Consider the following 23,675-nt stretch of genomic DNA (forward strand, 5'->3'; position numbering starts at 1 on the left):
CTGTCTCTACTGAGCCAAATGTGATTTGACTCATCCAAAAAATCTTGAAAAGATTTCTCTCAGTCTAAATGAAGCTGGTCCAACTCAGAAAAGACTTATTTTAATTCATGAGATGAATTTAAGATAAGCACCTGCTAATTTCTGTCACCTGCCAATTTTATTTTAGGATATTTGTCAAAAGTTGACATATGGGACTTAAATTGAAGGCCACTTGGAAAGAGCTTATTGGAGAATTTTTGTGGAGCCAAACCACATCAAATTGGGTGCCATAATCAGATTATGGCACGAGCCCAATTGGAATAAGTGGGCACCCCAAGTGGATAAGGTTGGAGAGTCTTGATAAGATTGGACTCTTTGGCGCCAACCTCTCTTTATCCTTATCCAGTGTTGGTGCCAACTTTGAGATAGAGGCTTGGGTTTTTATTGATGTGATCAGATGACATCAAGCAACCAATCAAAATTTTTTCAAAATTTATTGAAATTTTTTGACTGGTTGAATGATGTGGCACTACGCAGCATACAGGGTCTATATAAACCCTTCTGCGCCTAGGATTTTGAAAAGTTGTTTTATGCACCAAACCCAATAGCTGCCACCCTCTCCCTTCTTCTCTATGTCCTCCCTACTCTTATATCTCCCCTCTTCACGTCCAAAGAGTTGGACATTCATCTGGTGCAAGGAAAAGGCGTGGTGACGCCTGGAACAGGAAGGCTGCAGGACATCTTTGATAGGCTGCTGCTCCAATTTCAGAAGAAGTTCTGAAGTACTTTCAAATCAGATAGAGATCTGATTTTTGGAGTGTAGATTCATGAGGAGAAGATGTTCCAAGTTTTGCCCGAGTGGATATCGATAGAGATCAAGTGCTTGCGTGGCTACATCAGAACCTCGGACTGTGCTAAGATCATCTACAGGGTAATCAGATTACCCTTGAGGTATGTCTATACTTCTCATACTTTTAGATTTAATTTTAGATTTTAAATATCAGATAATAAAATTAGATTTAACAGACATTAGATCTAAAATAGCATAGGATAAAATTTTTAAATTATTCCACCCTAGATTTGATGAAATTTGAAAGATCCTACAAAGGAAAAAGATAATTTTTCCTTCATGATGCACTATTACTAGGATGATGGTGTTTATCGAGTGTAGGTCATTATACATTAGATATGTTAGTTGTCCTCATAATCAAGTAGTGTGGAGACATTGGTATTGAAGTAAAATTTTAGTACAGAGTTAAAATGATAATTTTAAAACTTTTTCAAAATTATAATTTTACAGTAAAAATTATTAATTAATCTAATTAATTAATATGTATTAATCCTACACAAAGATCTAAATATGATATATATAGCATACATTTAAATTTGAAATTTAAACTTCTACAGTAAATATTTTACTGTTATATGTTCAGAACATATTACGTTCATGCAGGTAGTCGATCGTCACAGTCTGATCACCGTCGGGATGGTCTTATCATTGCAATGCAGCCACACAATATGTCTGCCTCCACAGATCATCCACACGAAGCTCCTGGTCTGATCGGCTCCTCACGAATGCTAGTTCATTGCAGAACCCTTTCGATGGCTGATACTGATCGAACTCTTTCGATTGGTGTCTGTCGATTCTTTGGATGCTCCAAATCATCAACAGAGATAGTAGAGAGGTTGATGAAGCTCTCTCTAAAGTTTGATGGACTCACGACACTCGTAGCTCACCTTCTCACTTTCGAACCCTAGGCAGAAACCCTAGGGTACTCTCAGAAAAACCCTACGCCCTTTATGTTTCTTTTCTTTTCTCTTCTTTTCTTTTCTTTTCTAATGCACAAGGCTTTTCTCATGCCACCTTTCTCTCATAGATCAGATGTATGCATGCCCCACCTTCTCATCCCTTTTAAAACGGTACAAGACTGTATTTTTACCACATTTTTACTGTGTGAGAGGATAAAGCTAGATGGTTGCTCACTTGAATTCAAATTGAATTTGAATTCAAATGCCAACCAACCTATCCTTATCCACTTAAGGCTTGAGAAGGGAGGGGCGTGGGCTTCTTTGTGCATGGAGAGTATACACGAGAAACTTTTTCTTGTGTAGAATAAGTGGCGCACAAGTGGATAAGGTGGCGCATGAGATTAGTTGCCCAATCAAATTCAAACTTCATTTGAATTTGAATGGCCAACCAACCATCTTTATCCACTCAAAATGGCTCACAAAGGAGAGGCATGGGAAGGCTTCTGCATGTGAGAAAATTCATGAGAACTTGTTTCTCGTGAATTCAAATAGGCGCAGGTGAGGTGAGGTGGCGCAGGGAGATGAGTCAAGGTGGTTTCAAATCTAATTGAACCAATCTTATCAAAATAGGTTAGGCATAATTAGACTAAATTAAATCCAACACAATTAGGCTTAATTAGGTTTAATAAAATCTTAATCAAATCAAAAATTGACTAAGCCAACCCTTGATCAGATCAGGGACCAAACCACCTCGACGATTAGGTCAACTCTTAACCTAATCGGGTCAAACCCAACTGAATCCAATTCAATTGGACTTGATCCAAAAATAATTACTCAATCAAATTGAGTTAATTAATGATCAAATCATTAATTAAATCTCTCATAAATACTGAGTCCAAATTCGATGGGCAATCGGGCATCAAAATCCATCGATATGAAACCTTGATCGAAGAGTCCCAAACCAGTGGGACTCTTGACCCCGGTATCCAAAATGTGTGGAACTTATGATCAGAGAATCTTGATTCTCGATCATAGAGTCCCAGATACATAGGATTCAGAATCTTCGAGCATTAGGACTCTTGGTCGAAGAGTCTCAGTCTAGTGGGACTCTTCACCAGCCATCAGATCAAATAGGAACCTCTAATGTGTGTGACCCCACAGGTTTGAACCTAAGTCGGTAGCACAAGAATCAATTCTTGTACTAATCGAAGTGATCATGTAGCAATGGTATCCGACATCTGGATAGGTCGAATAGTCACAATCGCAACATTCAGAACCTATGCGAATATGGTCACTGTATAATTCATCCCTTTTGACCCCTGTGTATAGGACGACTCAGGGTTAAACTGTCAATCCGGATCAGATCATCCGAATCGTGCTCAACTCAATCAGTCCTGTGACTTCTCACTAGGACTACCCTGGTTAAGGTTTTGCTAAATTGAAACACGACTGTACACAGCTCCTGAACTGGAGTGCTCAATCCCATCTTGACACACGCACTGACAAGTCTAGTACTTGGCTACACCCAGCAGCCTTCCATCACTGAATTAAAAATTTAGGTAGTCCAGTACCTAAGTGCAGTGAGTTGCTTGCAAGTCACTGTGACAGTCTCAGGTCAGAGGAACAGTTATATCCATATCCCATTGGAGCAAATCTTGACAGCAGAAAAAGCTCCGGAGTCGGTCACATTCAGTGTAGATGTACCCTTACATCTCACCTGTATGCCATACCAGTGTCTCCACACTCCTTGGTTAAGAGGATAACCAAGCCATATAGCACACAACAACCTATGCTTGATAAATATTGTTATCCTTGGTAACAACATATCATTTGATCGCAAACAGGTTTAAAGACTGAACGACAAATCCTCCTTTGTTGAGTCTAAATAGTCTTAAGGACTTCACCACAACACAGGAGTTCATTAGAAGATGAAATAATTTATGATGAAAAATATCAAAATAATTTTTATTAATTTATAATTCATATACTAATACAAGATAGAGCACAACCGTCAACAGGTTGACGATTGGCTTTGGGACACTATTCCCAACAATCTTCCACTTGGCTTAAAGCCAATCGATGCAGTATCTAATACCCATCTTCGACTTGAAGTCGTCGAACTTCTTCACCGTAATGGTTTTAGTGAATGGATCGGTCAGGTTCTCCTTCCCGTCAATCTTCTGAAGGTCGACGTCACCTCTATCCATGATTTTTTGGATAAGATGGTAGCGGTGCAGAATATGTTTCGTCCGCTGGTGTGCCTTCGGTTCCTTCGCCTGAGCAATGGCTCCAGAGCTGTCACAATAGAGCAGAACTGGACCAATAAGGGAGGGTGCTACTCCAAGCTCGATGATGAATTTTTTCAGCCACACCACTTCTTTGGCAGCATCTGATGCAGCGACATACTCTGCCTCGCAAACTGAATCTACCACAGTGTGCTGCTTGAAACTCTTCCAGCAGATAGCCCCACCATTAAGGGTAAAAATAAATCTTGACATACTCTTACTATCATCATAATCAGACTGAAAATTGGAGTCTATAAACCCCATAAGTCTCAAGTCTGATTCACCATAAATAAGCCACTGGTCTTTAGTATTTCTTAAATACTTCAGGATGGTTTTAACAACCTTCCAGTGATTCTCTCCTAGATCAGATTGGTATCTACTCACTACCCCTAGTGAGTATGCCACATCTGGTCGTGTACATATCATGGCGTACATGATAGATCCCACTGTCGAAGCATATGAAATTCTACCCATATGCTCTCTCTCTTGAGGTATGTCGGACAATCCCTCTTCGAGAGAGAAATTTCATGGCCTATCGATAGATAGCCTTTCTTGAAATTCTCCATGCTGAACCTCTTCAGCATAGAATCAATGTATGTGAACTGGGATAAGCCAAGCAACCTTTTAGATCTATCCCTATAGATCCTCATCCCTAGGATTTAGGAAGCTTCTCCCAGATCCTTCATGGAGAACTATGACGATAGCCAAATCTTTATTCCCTGTAATGCAGGGACATCATTCCCGATTAAGAGAATGTCATCCACATACAATACAAGAAATACCACACTGGACCATTAGCCCACTTATAAATGCAGGGCTCTTCTCCGTTCTTAATGAAGCCATACGTTTTGATCGTCCTATCAAAATGTATGTTTCAACTCCGGGATAACTGCTTAAGTCCATAAATGGACCTCTGTAGCCTGCACACCTTAGACTCATCTGTGGATGTGAACCCTTTAGGTTGTATCATATACACCTCTTCGTCTAGCTCTCCGTTTAAGAAAGCTATCTTCACATCCATTTGCCAGATTTCATAGTCCAGATGGGCAGCTATTGCAAGCATAATCCGAATGGATTTGAGCATTGCCACAGGAGAAAATATCTCGTCATAGTCTATACCATAACATTGACAATATCCCTTGGCAACCAGACGAGCTTTATAGGTCTCCACCTTTCTATTTGCACCCCTCTTCCTCTTGAAGACCCACTTACACCCTATGGGTTTTACTCCTTCGGGTGGGTCAACCAATGTCCACACATGTTGACCTTCATGGACTCCATTTTAGATTTCATGGCCTCTAACCATTTCTCAGAGTCAGATCTCTCCATTGCATCCATGTAGGCGATCGGATCTTCATCGTTTTCATCAAGTTCGACAGGATCATCATCTCGGATCAAGAAATCATAGTATCTGTCCGATTGACATGGTACTCTATCAGACTGCCTTAAGGGTGCAGGTACAATGGGCTCTGAATCTGATCTAACCAAATTTGGTTCAGGTATAGCAACTTGTGTCGGTTTTTCCACCTACCGAACTTCCTCAAGTTCGACCTTAGAGGCAACAGTCCTGTTGGTGCAGACTTTCGTCGAAGCTGGAGTTGCTGGAGTCGAGATGACCACGACCGTCGCTGGGACCTGCAAGGAAAGTCTAAATCAGAGTTGGAGGTGCTCCGGCAAGACCCTCCGATGCTCAAGTCAGTACTTTGCTTCAACAAAAATGGAGTGCTCGAGTAAAAATTTTAGCAGAATTTTGAGATAAAGTTTAGAGCTTAGAGAAGAACGTATCTGGGGATCCCTTTTTATAGATAGAGAGCATAACTGATTGACAGTGACGTCTGTAACCGTCTGGTAGTGGGCTGTTCAGAGCCATGCAGAGTTTGTTACGGAGAGTAGTGGCATCAGGGGTCGTTCAGGGCCACGTGAAGTTTGTTACGGAGAGTGGAGTGGTGTCCGTTGTCATGACTTGCTAAAGAGTGGTAGAGCCCAGAGAGTGGAGTGGTGTCCGTTGTCATGACTTGCCAGAGAGTGGTGGAGCCACACGAAATCCATTGTAGAGAGTGGAGTAGGGTGGTGGCCATTGTCGTGACTTGCTAGAGAGTTCGGATCTATCGGTTGGAGCTCGATTGGGATATCTGATGGAGCGGAATGGCTCTCTATCCCGTCGATCTAGGAGAAGCTCGGATGTTTTCAAAGCTACTGACGAGTCTACTATTATCGGATGCCTTAGGCACTGATGCTACAGGCGAGAGTCATCTGCTGTAGAAGCATGGATGGAGACTTTCTATTGGTGAAGTCCGGTAGGAGTCCGATTGCCAGAGAAGTTCGTCTGGGATTTGCCTGATGTGGAATCTTGTCTGAAGATTATCTGTCGGAGAAGTCTGATTTCATGAAGAATCTGGCGGAGGGTCGGCCGGTGGTGGACTTCGGATGGCGTTGGGGAGGTTCGACAGACACCGGAGGTGATCGGCCATTGTAGAAATCCAGCTGTCGGAGTCCGTCCGTCGTAGAAGCTCGTCCGATATCCATTCGCTATGGAAGCTTAGATGGAGTTTGGTTCTTGTAGAAGGCTGAAAGAAGACTGCTTATTGTAGAAGCTCGGTCGAAGATCGGTTGTCGTGGGAGCTCGGGGTAGCGACCTGGTCGGTGGATCCTGTCTCATTGTAGAAGCTCATCCGGGATCCGGCTACGAAGAAGCTCGGCTTTCGGAAGAAATTTGTTCACAGTAGAGACTCGAATGAAATTTGCTTACAGTAGATATCCGAGGTAGACCGTCTGCTGTAGGAGTTCAGAGTAGACCGCTCGTAGTAGAAGTTCGGAGTAGACCGCTCATAGTAGAAGTTCGGCTCTCGTAGGAGCTCGGTTGGAATCTTGAAGGTGGTCGACCATCGTAGAAACTTGGATGGAGTCTGATTACTATAGAAATCTCACCGTTGGAGAAGCTCGGATATTGATGAAGTCCGAAAGAAGTTCGGAGTAGGGTCATCCACGATCGGAAGAAGTCTGGAAGGGATTCGGAGAATAGTTGATCACTGTAGAAGGTCGGGTGATAGTGAAGCCTAAAGAGCCTTTGGAGTGGCCTGGTAGATGGATGGAGAAGCTCATTGTTGGAGAAGTCCGGAAGCTCAGACGGTCGAGGGGGTTTAGAGAGACGCCACACAAGGTCGGAAGCTGGAAAAGCCCTGGAAGGGTCGGTCTTTTACAAACTTCGATCGGGGGGTATTTTATACCCAACACCAGTCCCCCTACTTTCGAGTTCGGGTTTCGAATGAAAGAAGTACAGAGAAATTCTCTCGATCGAAGTTGCCCTCCTCAATTTCTGCACTCGATGGTTGTCAGATGTTTTGGCGCTTGGCACGTTGGTGCCGGAGTCTTTTCAAATCAAGGCGATCCGAAAAGATTTTTCAGAATTTCCACTGGGGCGTGGCTCTAGGTACAGTGCAATAATGACTTTGTCAGCTGTCAGTCATTTTCGACAGCCTATCATAGTGAGTGGGACACGCGGCAAGTATAGGTCGGCCAGAGGAGATCCGCGATCGTAACTACTCCGGGCCCTGTTGCCTATTTAAACACGTCCTCCTCCTTCAGGGGTTTCACTTTGCCTAAGAGAGTCCCTCGGTCCCTTCCTCTTCCCCGAGAGCTCCAGCCTCCTTTAGCATCCTTCTCGGCCTTAGGCATCCTCTGGATCGACTTCCATCATCTTTGCCGTCTTCCTGCACTCCTCGGGCCAACCTAGGTTAGTCCCAGAACTTCTTGCCATTTTTCTGTTCTTTCTTCTTCGTATTCCGTTCGTTTAGCTTCCACGAGAACTTGTTTGCTGTTTTTCTCGATTTTTTTTTGCAAAATTTTTGTGACTTCTATTTGATCCAAAATATCTTTCGATATCTCCTCTTCTAGCTATTTTAGGAGTTCGTCAGCCCCAGTTTCCCAGAGTCCTTGTACCGTAGACGGACCCATAGTCGGGACCGAACCTCGTTTGGTCTTTGCGTCGGACACCATCCCTAGCTCTTTGACTCCGGGCAAACTCTCACTGATAAGGATTCAGTATGGAGTTCTTTCGGAGTACGAGCTGGAGCTCTTGGGCCAACTGACCGGGCTAGTGCCCCTCCTCCCAGCCACTTCTGTCTGTACCAGGAGGCCTTCCGTGTCGGACTTCGGCTTCCACTTCCACCTTTTGTCGTCGCCCTCTTCCATTTTCTGAATAGTTCTCTAGTCTCAATAACGTCGAACTCCTTTAGATTTTTGATAGGATTTCTTTCTCTTTGTAGTTTAGCTGAAGTTTGGCCGACTCTTTCTTCATTTAAAAATTTCTATACCTTCAAGCGTCATCTCTCGATAAAGGACTGGTGGTACTTCTCCCCTCAGTTCGGTAGAAAGGGGTTGCTGAAAGGCGCCCCCTCTTCTATCCACAACTAGAAGGAGAGGTTCTTCTATGTCCGATGCCCGACCTTGGAGCTAGGATTACCCTGTTGGGGCTCTTTGAGGGATTCCATCCGTCGGGCTTCTAGCCTGGAAAGGGACAACCTCCAAGCCTCCAAAAAGCTCGAGGCCTATCAAGCCCCCCTTTTTTTTTCTATATTTTTTTCCTTCTCTTTTGTCTTCTTGTACTAATTTGAGTCGTGGTGCTTTTGTCTCTCAACGACAGTGTCCTGCCGAAGCTCTTCCTCTGCCACAGGGGATTCCTCTGCAGTCGATGATCCGAGACCTTAGAAGAAAAGTTCGTTAGTTGATGAAGAAATCCTAGAAGCTGGAAAATGAACTTCATCGGCTGAGGAAGAGCCATTCGAAAGTCACTGCAGAGGCTATTCGCTTTCAGGACCTCCACAGAAAGGGTCTCATGGAATACACCCAGAGGAAGGCTGACTTCGTGATGGAGCTTGAGGAACTCCGAAAACATGCCAGCGATCGATCTTGGACTCAGGCTTCCAAGATCAGCTCCTTTGAAGTCGAGCTGGTGGCCACACGAGAGAAGATCGGCCAGTTGGAAGGGAGCTCATCCTGGCTCACAACCCAAGCTGACTGTGATCGAGACTGGTCGAAGAAGTTCTCCGACCTTCAAAAGTAGCTGCAGGATGCTGAGGCAAACTACAACGCCTACCGAGTCGGCTAGAGCAGACAAGTAGAGGACTATCGAAGGAAGCTCCAGACGGCGACGATGAAGTTGCCCGCCTTCGGAGGTAGTTGTCTGGAAAGTCTAGCTTGCCTCTGCACAAGGCTCCGACGAGCTCCGCTCCTTGAGGGGGATCATGGCAGAACTGTCTATGGCCCTTGGGTGGGAGGAGGCTGAACTACAGTGGCTGAAGATTTAGCTGGTCCACGAGCAGCAGGTGGTCAAAGATACTGAGGCAGAGTCCGAGGTCCTGAGGAAGAGGCTTCGAGAGTCGAAGGATGGGAGCCGGCGGTTCCACTAGATGTACCGAGATATGCTACTGAGAAAGATGGAACTAGAGGAAGAAGTCAAAAATTTAAGGCAATCCCTAATAAGGACCAAAATCGAGAGCTCGAGGTCGGAAGAAGCTGGGCTTCCTTAGAGCTCCTTTCTCTTTTTTTTTTCTTTCATCCTTCTATGTATTCTTTTTCTTTTCTTGTCGTCTCTCTTTTTGGCCTTCAAGGCTTTGTAATATATACTTCACTAATGAAATGAAAAAAAAAAATTCTATTACCTTGTCCATTTTGGTATTGAATTGTCGTTTACCAAACTTCTTTTGTCTTTTATCTTGTCCGACGCCATCGTTGTTTGAAGCTTCCCGGTTGCCGCCGTGTTGATTTGCCTTTTTGGTTCATGACCGTAGGTCTTTTCGAGGCTATTTGAGTTTGACGCTTCCTCCCGATGCTCGAGCTTGGGGACCCAAACTTCTCATTACTTTGAGGAAGTTGATTTCTCCTCGGCCTGTGTTGAGTTCCCTTTTAGTGACTGAGGGTTTCTTGATAGGAGTATCCTTCCTTGTTGAGATGAGGTCCCTTGTGTCTTTGATGTAGTTTATTTTTCACTTGTCGCTGGTGTAGTTCGTCGCTTTTCCTTTTCATCTCCCTCTCTCTTTTTTTGTGTTCGAGTGAGGGTTTTTTCTCTGCTCTTAACGGGGTCATGAGAGCGTAGAGGAGCTATTGAGGAGGCTTTCCTCCTCATCCGGTCTTGATTGACTGGATCTTTGTTTGCATCAGGACGAGGTTCTCTTCTTATTCTCGACAGCCAATTTCAGCTCATGCTAGGATGAGGTTCTCCTTCTATTCCTAATAGGGCTGTGGGGGCACGTAAGGGCCGCTGCAAGGGCCTCTCCCCCCATCCGGTCTTTAAGTAACTGGGCCTTCGACTTTGCTCATGTTAGGACGAGGTTCTCCTCCTGTTCCTAACAAGGCTGTGGGGGCACATAAGGGCCATTGCGAAGGCCTCTCCCCCCATCCAATCTTTAAGTATCCAGGCCTTCGACTTTGCTCATGTTAGGATGAGGTTCTCCTCCTGTTCCTAACAAGACTGTGGGGGCACACAAGGGCCGTTGCGAGGGCCTCTCCCCCCATCTGGTCTTTAAGTAACCGGACCTTCGACTTTGCTTACGTTAGGATGAGGTTCTCCTCCTATTCCTAACATGCTTAATTTCGACTGAATGAGGGAGTTACTTCCTGTCGTTATAAGCTCATGCTAAAAGGATAAACATGCAAATGTAAAACTTTTATTTAAGGCAAAGCTATTGGTAATACATTCGTAGATTTTTTGAATCCTATAGCCGCAGAAGGTCTGCTCCCCGTCGGGGTCCTCCTGAGATGGAGTTGATAATTCCAATCGGAGGTCGATCTTCAGGCTGCTCCTCCCTCCTTGGCGGCTCCAGCTGCGGTAGGGCCCTAGGCCGGTCTTCCTTACCTTCAAGTCGGTGTCAAATGAATCTGTCGAGCCGACCTCGTCTGATGAGCTCCTCGATCTCGTCTCGGAGCTAGATACACTCCTCCGTATCGTGGCCATGGTCACGATGATAGAGGCAGAACTTGTTAGGATTGTGCTTCTCGAAGTATGTGCGCATCCTTTCTAGCCTTGGCAGCTGCTCCTTGACCTCCATCAGCACTTGAGTTTTCGATGTGTTGAGGGGGGTGTAGCTGTGGAATCTTCTCGGGGGAGAGCTCTGCCGAACTCTATAGTCTGAGCTCCTCTACCTACAAACCCGGGGAGGAGTCTGGACACGCTTGTGTCCGAAGGAAGTTCGAGAACATGGTCGAGCTTCACTCGGCTCTTTTTCAACTGCGGGCTTGCTAGAGTCTCCAGCCTGCCACTGCTTAGCGGCCTCCTTGTCCTTCATCTTGAAGGCTTCTTCTACTCGGGCATATCCTTCATCCCAAGCCAGCAAATCAGCAAAGTCCCTGGGATATTTTTTTTTCAGGAAAAATAGAAGATCGTTCTTTTGAAGACCGCCCTTCAGGGTGGCCATCGCGATCGATTGGTCCAAGTTTCGGATCTCCAGCGCGGCGATGTTAAAGCTGTTGATGTTGGCTCAGATGGATTCTCCCTCCTTCTGCTTGATGTTGATAAGGGACTCTGAACCTCTCCAGGGATGCCGGCTGCTAACAAAATGAGCCGCAAACTGGTGGCTCATCTGATCAAAGGAGAAGATAGTATCCGGCTTCAGCGTCGAGTACCAGTTCCTTGCTGCTCCCTTCAAGGTGGATGGAAAAGCTCAGCACAAGATGGCGTCTGGCACGCCATGGAGCAGCATCATTGTCCGGAAGGCCTCCAGGTGGTCAACCGGATCCGAGGTCCCATCGTAGCTTTCGAATTGGGAGAGCTTGAAGTTTGGCATGATCGGTTCCTGTATGATCATTTGAGAGAAAGGAGGGTCAGTACAGATGTCCTCACCATAAGCAGGGGGAGCATGGCGAAGCTCTTCGATCCATCGGTTCATCTCCTGAAGCCTTCGATCCAGGAGGTCCTCTCGACTGTGAGTCTCGAGGGTCTTCTGGTAGAGTGGAGGTAGAGATCCTCCAGGAGTGAAATCGTGATCAGACTGAGGGCTCTCCACCCTCGGATTCCCTTTCTGGGGAAGACAGGACGCTGGCCCAGGTGGCCCGCCCTACTACTGGATCTTAGAACTCTGACGATGCTCTTTCCAACCACACTGATGCCTGCGGCTGTTGCTGCTACTGCTGCATGGCCTACACTACTTCGGTGAGGCCTTTGACTTGCTGAACCAGTAGGTCGAACTGCTCCATACCGACCGTCGTTGCCGGAGGAGGAGGAGGAGCCTGGAAAACTAGAGGCGAGGTCAGAGCCTGAGATCTGGCTACGGAGGTCGTGGATCGCCTGGTGGATGCCTTTCGGGGAGGCATCAAGTGGAGATCTAGTAGGAGAAGGAGAAGAGGATGTCGGAGAAGATGATCGAAGACAGTCCCGTTGAGCACTCCTTTAAGAACAAGGGTACTGCAAAGATACAGCGCCCTTCCTCTAGTACCAATTCCCTTCACCAAGGAACTCCTTTTCCAAAAAGATTGCCTTAAGGCTGACAAACACCTTTTGCTCATCAGCTAAGTAGAAATAATACCCTTTGGTCTCTTTTGGATACCCTATAAAATAACACTTGTCAGACCTAGGTCCAAGCTTGTCCGTAATTAAACGTTTAACATAAGCCGGACACCCCCAAATCCTAAAGTGCGAGAGTACTGACTTACGTCCTATCCATATCTCATATGGCATTTTGGTTACAGATTTACTCGGAACCCTATTTAGAAGGTAACAAGCCGATTTGAGTGCATATCCCCAGAGGGAGATCGGCAGACCAGCAAACCCCATCATAAATCGAACAATGTCCAACAAGGTCCGATTCTTCCTTTCAGACACACCATTATATTGTGGTGTTCCAGGAGGAGTCCACTGAGAGAGAATCTCATTCTCTCCAAGATATGTCAGAAACTCATTGAAAAGTATTCACCTCCTCGATCAGATCGAAGAGTTTTAATACACTTCCTAGTTTATTTTTCTACCTCATTTCGGAATAGTTTGAACATTTCAAACGATTCTGACTTATGCTTCATTAAGTAAACATACCCATACCTCGATAGGTCGTCTGTGAAGATTATGAAGTAGAAATATCCACCTCTTGCACTTGAGCTCATGCATCCATATACATCAGAATGTATCAGACCCAAGAGTTCACTGGCTTCTCATCTTTTTCAGTAAAAGGTGATTTGGTCATCTTCCCAATAAGACATGACTCACATATTGGAAGTGATTCACAATCACCAACTTCAAGAATTTCTTTTTGAGCTAACCTGTTTATCCTATTCTTATTGATATGACCTAGCCTACAGTGTCAAAGGTAGACTTCTGACATATTATCCATTCTAGGGCATTTATCGGAGGTTTGAACTACATTAATAGGCTGTGATAGTAAGTAAATTCTATTATTTAGTTGTCCAACAAACATTGTAACATCATTCAAAATAATATTGTAAATATTTTTTTTTATTAAAAATTTATAACTGTACATGGCCAAAAGGCCTACAGAAATAATATTTAATAAAAAACTTGGACAATAGTGACATTCACTCAGAATTACATTACGAGAGTTGATTACAAGGTTCATGATTCCTAAAGCTAGAATTGGAACTTTGCTTCCATCTCCAACATTCAGGAACCTCTCGCCTTCATCAAATCTCCTATTGACCTGCAGACCCTGCATCGAATTATAGATATGATAAGGGCTTCCGGTATCCAATACCCAGGCAGTAGTATTACAAATAGAAAAGTTGTAAGATGTTATCATATAATTATCTTGCTTCTTCTTCAGCCTGTTCGGGTCCAGGGAGGCAATGTATAGAGGACAGTTCCTCTTCCAGTGCCCCTGCTTCTTGCAAAAGAAGTACTCCGCCTGGCTCTGATCGGGCTTGTGCTTCTTGGTCTGACCCTGTGCAGATGTCCCAGCATGCGACTGCACCTTCTTATTCTTCTTCTTCTTATTCTTCTTCCCTTTCTCAAAGGGTCGACGATCAAAAGAAGACCCTCCCACAATATTCACTGACTCCTTATGGAGCTGGTGGTCCTTCTCAAAGTTCTGCAGCAACCCCAACAAGCCATGGTAGTTCACTGTAGATTTTGTCATCCGAAAATGAGTAAGGAAGGGGAGGAAGGACTTGGGTAAAGAATTAAGGATCGCATCCTTACCGAGCTGCTCGTGCAAGGGAAAGCCCAATTTACTTAGATGCTCAATCATTTCGATCATGTATAGTATATGATCAGTGACTGAGGCCCCATCCCTCATCTGAGTATTGAAAATGGCACAACTAGTTTTGTACCTTTCAACGTCGTCAGGCATGCCAAAGGAGTCATTCAACATTTGAAGCATCTCCTGTGGCTGGGCGTTCTCGAACCTGTGGCTGAACTCATAATTCATTGCCGCCAGCATTATGCACCGAACGGTGGTGCGGTCGTTGAGCCACTTCTGATAAGTATCTCAAACCGTCCCTCTAGTATTTGGGGCTGGTTCCTCAAGTGTCGAATCCGTTACTACATAAAGGATTCGTTCATGCTCAAAGATGATTTTCAATTTTCGATACCAGCTATCGAAATTAGGTCCCATAAGCTTATCATTATCTAATAATGATCGGAGCCACAGGGTAGTGGCCATAGCTGCATAAAGGAAAACTAGACCTTTATTAGTATATAAATTATTAATACTAAAGACTTGGACTTTAGTCTAAAGTTTCTCTCAGTATTTTTACGAACTGGTAGCCTCAACCTCCAATTCGAGAAATTACTTTAATTCCTTAGTGAGTACTAGAATCCACACAGACTACACACGAGCCCAACTTTGGTTGGTCAATCCATGTGCATCTATGGGTAGGTTCATAACCAGTTATTTCTCTAAACAACTTCTAGTAATTAATTTTGCCCCAGAACCTAATCAGTAGGCTTTGGCCTCCACTGAAAAGATCTGGTTAGGTCCAACCATTAACATGATTTGATTTGGTGAATCTGACCAATAAATGATCAGGTCCGACTTTGGCCGGCCAACCTAACCACCATCAAAAAGACTCAACCAAATGATCATATTATGAATGATAATTCCATTAGTCAATAAGCACCAGGCCTTTGGGCCTCCAGTGATTATTAAACTAATGGACTCATTATCACTCACTTAATGGGAGGCTATGACTTAGTTATCACTATAACTTAATCATTTTTAGGGACCTAATAATTTTTGAGGATTTTATTAAAGGATAGAAGAGAAAAAATTAACCAGCCAATTTCAATCCTTCCACTGACTTCACCAAGTCAGATTAAAAAGGATTTAATTAAAGCTAGCATTAGGAGCACCTAAATCAGTCACACTGATTTACCTAATGACATGGGTGAGCCCTAATCACCAAGTGATCTAATCAAAACCTAACTCACCAGATTGGTCAGGTAAATGAGTTCAGTGGAAGGGATATGCCATTAACTCGTCAGAGATTGAATCAATGCGAGTAGCTCCCAGTTAAAAACCACTGGTCAGACTATCGAACTTACCTTAGACACCAACCGGTTCATTAGTTTTAATTTGATCAACTTAGTAAATAGGATTTCACCGCGTAGCCTTGAATTAAGTCCATCTTGGTCTAGTTAAAGACATGGACGCATTCAACTATAACTACTGGAGTTGAGTCTAGAGTGTTCTTGACCTAATCTAATTCAACTTTTGATTAGATTTGATCAATTACTCTAATTTAGTCCATTTCTTTAAGCTTATCTTAGTTCTAACCCAATTATGGACCTAATCTATCTAACCCATTGACCCACAAGTTTATGCAATTGTCTTAGATCTTAATTCACAATTCTAGATCAACTAGACAACACTTAATTCTTTTAATTAAGTATTTGGACTGATGGGTCAGGTTTGGCATTTCGAAAATAATTTTCAAATTTGAAAGGTTTTATTTTCTGTTCACCAAATATGTTGACTCATTTCACAAACAGATCAGCACATTTCATAAACAGCAATCCTATTGCTAATTACATAATAGAAAATAACTCAATCAAAATAAATCATGAATATTCCTTTAGATCTAATCTAACACATTCATGATAAATTTTATAATTAAATATTTATAATTAAGTCTTTTCACTGCTTCATCTGTACGGGATATAATTGCATCGGCACCCCTACCGCCATAGGAGAACCCCATCGAATGGGAAGAGAGGACCTTTAAACCCTACTTCTCTCCTATGATCGGATGATCATGGCAACCAATCCAATTAGACTACTTGCTACTTGGATAAAGTATATCTAAATATACCAATTTTAAAATTTAAATTTCAAATTTCAAATTTTAAATTTTAAATTTCAAATTTTAAATAAATTTTAAATTTCAAATTTTTGAATTTTAAATTTTGAATTTTAAATTTTGAATTTTAAATTTGAAATTTCAAAAAATTTTAAATTTTAAATTTTAAATTTCAAATTTTTAAATTTTGAATTTCAAATTTTAAATTTTAAAATTTAATTTTTAAATTTTAAATTTCAAAATCCAAATTCAAATTTTAAATTTAAACTTTTAGATTACTACTTAATCTACACATACAAATATTTATTATATTTTGGAACCTGCTCTAATACCATTTGAAGTAAAATTTCAGTGCAGGGGTAAAACGATAATTTTAAAACTTTTTCAAAATTACAATTTTACAGTAAAAATTATTAATTAATCTAATTAATTAATATGTATTAACTTACATAAGGATCTAAATATGATATATATAACATGCATTTAAATTTAAAATTTAAACTTCTATAGTAAATATTTTACTGTTATGTGTTCAGAACACATTACCTTCGTGCAGGTAGTCGATCGTCGCAGTCTGATCACCGTCGAGATGGTCTGATTATTGCAATGCAGCCTCACAATTGTGAGAGAAATTCAGTGCAGGAGTAAAATGATAATTTTAAAATTTTTTCAAAATCATAATTTTACAGCAGAAATATATTAATTAATCTAATTAATTAACATAAATTTATCTTACACTAGGATCTAAATATGATATATAGCATGCATTCATTTAAATTTGAAATTCAAATTCGAACAGTAAATACTTTACTGTAATGTGTTCAGAACACAATACCTTTGTGCGGGTAGTAGATCACCAATCTGATCACCGTCGGGAGAGTCTGATCATCGCGATGCAGTCACACAGTGTGTCTGGTCTCTGTGGATCATCCACATGAAACTTTCAGTCTGATCGACTCCTCACAAGTGCTAGCTCGTTGTAAAGCCCTTTTGACGGTAGATGCTGATCGAACTCCTTTGATCGATATCTGTCGATTCTTCGGATGTTCTGAATCATCAACAGATGTGCTTGAGAAAATGTTGAAGATCTCCCTGAGATTTTGTGGGCTCACGACACTCGTAGCTCACTTTCTCACTTCCCGAACCTCAGGCTAAAACTCTAGGAAACTCACCGAAAACCTTGCACCCACTTTTCTTTCTTTTCTTTCTTTTTCTCTTGGAAGGATATGGACTTCCTTCTCACGCACAAGACTTCTCACACCCCAAAATTTTTCTCCAAAAATCTTCTTCTTGCACGCCCCACTCTTCTCCTCCTTTTATAACAACGTCAAACATCTTATCCAAAAGAAAAGTTAAAGATCAGTAATTACACATTTGAATTCAAATCAAATTTTGAATTCAAATGGACACCAACTCATTCCTTATCCACTAAAGGCATGAGGCATGGCTTAAATTGTGCATGGAGAGATTTCATGAGAAACCTTTTCTCATGTAATAAATGGGGCATAAAAAAAGGGATAAGGTGCAAAGATTGATTGCCCATTCAAATTCAAACTTTATTTTGAATTTAAATGGCCAACCAATCATCCTTATCCATTCATTTGGCACATTAAAGTGGGGCATGGAGAGGGCTTGGCGTGAGGAAAAAATTCATGAGAAGTTCCTTCTCATGAATTCAAATGGGTGCAATGGAAGTGAGGTGGCGCATGGAGATTGGGTCAAGGTAGTTTAATTATTTAAACCAACCTAATTGAACCAAATAAGTTAGGTCCAATTAGACTAATTTAAACCCAACTTAATTAGGCTTAATTAGGCTCAATAAAATTCTAATCAAATCAGGAATTGACTAAGCCCAACCCCTGATCAAATCAGGGACCAAACCATCTCGACGATTAGGTCAACTCTTAACCTAATCGGGTCAAACCCAACTGAATCCAATTCAATTGGACTTGATCCAAAAATAATTACTCAATCAAATTGAGTTAATTAGTAATCAAATCACTAATTAAATCTCTCATAAATATTGAGTCCAAATTTGATGGGCAATCAGGCATCAGAATTCATTGATATGTAACCCTGATCGAAAAATCCCAACCAGTGGGACTCTTGACCCTGGTACCCATAATGTGTGGAACTCATGATCAGAGAATCCTGATTCTCGATCACTGAGTCTCAAACATGTAGGATTCTACATCAGCCATCAGATCAGATAGGAACTTCTAATGTGTGTGACCCCGCAGGTTCGAACCTAAGCCGGTAGCACAGGAACCAATTCATGTACTAATCGAAGTGAAAATCTAGCAATGGTACCCGACATCTGGATAGGTCGAAGAGTCACAATCACAACACTCAGAACCTACATGAATATGGTTACTGTATAATTCATCCTTTTGACCCTTGTGTTTAGGATGACTCAGGATTAAACTGTCAACCCTGATCAGATCATCCGAATCGTGCTCAACTCAAACAGTCTTGTGACTCCTCATAAGGACTACCCTGGCCAAGATTTTGCTAAATTGAAACACGGCTGTACACAGCTCCTAAACTGGAGTGGTCAATCCCATCTTGACACTCGCACTGACAAGTCAAGTACTTGACTACACCCAACAGTCTTCCGTCATTGAATTAAAAATTTAGGTAGTCCAATGCCTAAGTGTAGTGAGTTGCTTGCAAGTCACTGTGGCGGTCTCAGGTCGGAGAGATATTTATACCCATATTCCATTGGAGTAAATCTTGACAGCAGAAATAGCTCTAGAGTTGGTCACGTTCAGTGTAGATGTATCCTTACATCTCACCTGTATGCCATACCAGTGTCTTCACACTCATTGGTTAAGAGGACAACCAACCTATATGACACACAACGACCTATGCTTGATAAACGTTGTCGTTCTTGGTAACAATGTATCATTTGGTCGTGAACAGATTTAAGGAATAAACGATAAATTTTCCTTTGTCGAGTCTAAATAGTCTTAAGGACTTCACCACAATATAGGAGTTCATTAGAAGATAAAATATTTTGTGATAAAAAATATCAAAATAATTTTTATTAATTCATAATTCATGTACAAATACAAAAATGAGCACAACCATCAACAGGCTGATGATTGGCTTTGGGATACTATTCCCAACAACAGTATGTCTGGCCTCCGTGGATCATCCACACGAAGCTCTCGATCTGATCGGCTCCTCATGAATGCTAGTTCGTTGCAGAACCTTTTCGACGGCTGATACTGATCGAACTCCTTCGATCGATATCTGTCGATTCTTAGATACTCTGGATCATTAGCAGAGATAGTAGAGAGGTTGATGAAGCTCTCTCTAAAGTTTGGTAGACTCTCGACACTCGTAGCTCACCTTCTCACTTCCCGAACCTTAGACAGAAACCCTAGGGTACTCTCAGAAAAACCCTGTGCCCTTTCTGTTTCTTTTCTTTTCTCTTCTTTTCTTTTCTTTTCTCATGCACAAGGCTTTTCTCACACCACCTTTCTCTCACAGATCAGATGTACACTTGCCCCACCTTCTCATCCCTTTTAAAATGGTGCAAGACCGCATTTTTACCATATTTTTACCGTATGAGAGGATAAAGCTAGGTGGTTGCTCACTTAAATTCAAATCGAATTTGAATTCAAATGCCAACCAACCTATCCTTATCCACTTAAGGCATGAGAAAGGAGGGGCATGGGCTTCTTTGTACGTGGAGAGTATGCACGAGAAACTTTTTCTCATGTAGAATAAGTGGCGCACAAGTGGATAAGGTGGCGCATGAGATTAGTTGCCCATTCAAATTCAATCTTCATTTGAATTTGAATGGCCAACCAACTATCTTTATCCACTCAAAATGGCACACAAAGGAGGGGCTGGGAAGGCTTCTGCATGGGAGAAAATTCATGAGAACTTGTTTCTCATGAATTCAAATAGGCGCAGGTGAGGTGAGGTGGCGCAGGGAGATGAGTCAAGGTGGTTTCAAATCTAATTGAACCAACCTTATCAAAATAGGTTAGGCACAATTAGACTAAATTAAACCCAATATAATTAGGCTTAATTAGACTCAATAAAATCTTAATCAAATCAAAAATTGACTAAGCCCAGCCCTTGATTAGATCAGGGACCAAACCACCTCGGCGATTAGGTCAACTCTTAACCTAATCGGGTCAAACCCAACTGAATCCAATTCAATTGGACTTGATCCAAAAATAATTACTCAATCAAATTGAGTTAATTAGTGATCAAATCACTAATTAAATCTCTCATAAATACTGAGTCCAAATTTGATGGGCAATCGGGCATCAAAGTCCATCGATATGAAACCTTGATCGAAGAGTTCCAAACCAATGGGACTCTTGACCCTAGTACCCAAAATGTGTGAAACTCATGATCAGAGAATTTTGATTCTCAATCACAGAGTCTCAGACATGTAAGACTCAGAGTCTCCGAGCATTAGGACTCTTGATCGAAGAGTCCCAGTCCAGTAGGACTCTTCACCAGCCAACAAATCAGATAGGAACCTCTAATGTGTGTGACCCCGCAAGTTCGAACATAAACTGGTAGTACTGGAACCAATTTCTGTACTAATCAAAATGATCATCTAATAATGATACCTGACATCTGGATAGATTGAATAGTCGTAATCGCAACATTCAGAACCTACGTGAATATGGTTACTATATAATTCATCCCTTTTGACCCCTGTGTATAGGATGACTCAGGGTTAAACTGTCAACCCTGATCAGATCATCTGAATCGTGCTCAACTCAATCAGTCCTGTGACTCCTCACTAGGACTACCCTGGCCAAGATTTTGCTAAATTGAAATATGACTGTACACAGCTCTTAAACTGGAGTGGTCAATCCCATCTTGACACACGCACCGACAAGTCAAGTACTTGACTACACCCAGCAGCCTTCCATCACTGAATTAGAAATTCAGGTAGTCCAGTGCCTAAGTGCAGTGAGTTGCTTGCAAGTCACTGTGGCAGTCTCAGATCGGAGGGACAGTTATACCCATATCCCATCGGAGCAAATCTTGATAGCAAAAAAAGCTCCGGAGTTGGTCACGTTCAGTACAGATGTACCCTTACATCTCACCTGTATGTCATATCAGTGTCTCCATACTCCTTGATTAAGAGGACAACCAACCCATATGGCACACAATGACCTATGCTTGATAAACGTTGTTGTCCTTGGTAACAACGTATCATTTGGTCACGAACAGGTTTAAGGACTAAATGACAAATCTTCCTTTGTCGAGTCTAAATAGTCCTAAAGACTTCACCACAACACAGGAGTTCATTAGAAGATGAAACAATTTGTGATGAAAAATATCAAAATAATTTTTATTAATTTATAATTCATATACTAATATAAGAAAGAGCACAACCGTCAACAGGCTGACGATTGGCTTTGAGATACTATTCCCAACAGGTATAGCATACAAGTAAGATGTAGAGGAGTATATCTCATTAAACGTGACCAACTATTGGACACTCTACTGTCAAGAGTAGCTTGTGAAGGATATGGGTATAAGTGTCCCTCCGATCTGAGATCACTATGGTGACTTGCAAACAACTTTCTGTGCTTTGATGTCAGACTATCTGAATTTTTAATTCAATAATGAAAAGTTTTTAGCACAATCAAGTACTTGCGAAGTCGGTGTGTGAGTCAAGATAGAATTGACCCCTCTGAATAAATAGGAATTAATGCATTAGTGTGTTCAATCTAGTAAAACCTTGATCAGGATAATCCATGTGATAGATTTGAAAGGTTGAGACAGTGTGGTTGACTAATACAGAGTTGACAGTTAAACTCTAGGTCATCTTAAGCATTAGGGTCAAAGAGATGAATTATACGATAATCATATGCCAATAGATTCATGAATGATACTTTGCAATCTTTCAACCTATCTGGAGGTCGAGTCTCATTACTAGATGGTAACATTGATTAGTTTAAAAAATTATTTTTATACTACCAACTTAGGTTTGAACCTATGAGGTCACACTTAGAAAAAGTTTTCGACTGATCATGCAGCTGATTAACAATTGAGAATCATTCTAGAATTTAATCATCAATTCAATTGATGATTAATCTTATGCAAAAGTTACAACAAATTAATTCACTAATTATTGATGAATTATAAGAAAATTAATTAGAGATTAGATTGCTAATTAACTCAATTTGATTGAGTATTGAAGTTTGTATTAAGTCTAATTGAATAGGATTCAATTTGATTTGACCTGATTAGGTTATGAGATGACCTAATTGCTAAGGGTGTTCCATTTTTTATTCGAGCTTGATTAATTTCTAATCTGATTAGGATTTAAATGAGACTATTTATTATCTAATTAGATTAGGTAATCTAATTAGATCTAATCAAATTTAGTTGGATCAAGAACCTAATTAGAAATGAATACAAACTCAAATTTGAATGGAATAAGAACCCCTATGTGCCACCTTTCACTGCGCCCTACTTTTCTCTATGTGTGAAATTGGTTTTCATGCAGAATTTTTTACACCCAAAAGGTTTATTCTAATCCTCTTTAGATTAGAATTTGGTTGGTTCAATTTTGACTTTAAATTGGTTTGAAATCAAGCTTAAATCAAGAGTCAAAGTTTTGTGGGACTCTTCCAAGCCGCCGACCAGCCTTCTTTCTCATGCACAAACAAATTTTTATATGATATTTTCTATGCCAATCTAAGTTGTATCACCCTCTTTTTTGAGTCTCTTATGTATGTATTAAATCTAATTTAAAATAGAATTTAAATTAATTTGAATTCGTGATAAGATCAAAGGCTGTCTAAAACTGAACCAAATTATCAAAACTCTACATGGGATGCCACCTTTAAGAAGGGCTAGTTTTTATGTGCCAAACCACTTCAGATTTGGCATGAAAAATCTTTAGAGAGGGGTGATAGATCTGAAAAAGAGGGGTGGATATCCGTGCATGAAAAGAATCAAACGAAGAACCTCTTTGGGGCATGAGATCTAGGGTGGGGGGTTTTCTCATTCCAATTTTGTGAGAGAGAAAAATAAAAAAAAAATTATTTTTCTTCTTCCACACCATCTCTTCCTTGAAAAGCTCCTTCTTTTTATTTGGAGGTATCCATTTGATCTGAAGAAAGGAGTCTCCGTCAACCATCCAGATCCTTCATCGTGAGCTAGCACTCCCGAGAAGGATGATCTATTCGAAACTTTGAGTGGATCACCTATAGAGGCTGGATATGCTGTGCTGCTATTCAGCATCAAAAAAGACCTCCTACCATATCCATCAGTAGTGGTGATCATCGACCCTCGATCAGATAATGGGTTCTAAACTCATCGGATCAGATCTAAGTGTTAGATCTAATTCAGGGCATTGATACGATTGATGTAGTGTTTTCTTTCATCTCAGATTATTTTTGTACATTATTTTCATATCATAGATCCTTAGAA

This window comes from Elaeis guineensis, unplaced genomic scaffold (assembly GCF_000442705.2).
Source record: "Elaeis guineensis isolate ETL-2024a unplaced genomic scaffold, EG11 Super_Scaffold_1000033, whole genome shotgun sequence".
Classification (NCBI taxonomy): Eukaryota; Viridiplantae; Streptophyta; class Magnoliopsida; order Arecales; family Arecaceae; genus Elaeis; species Elaeis guineensis.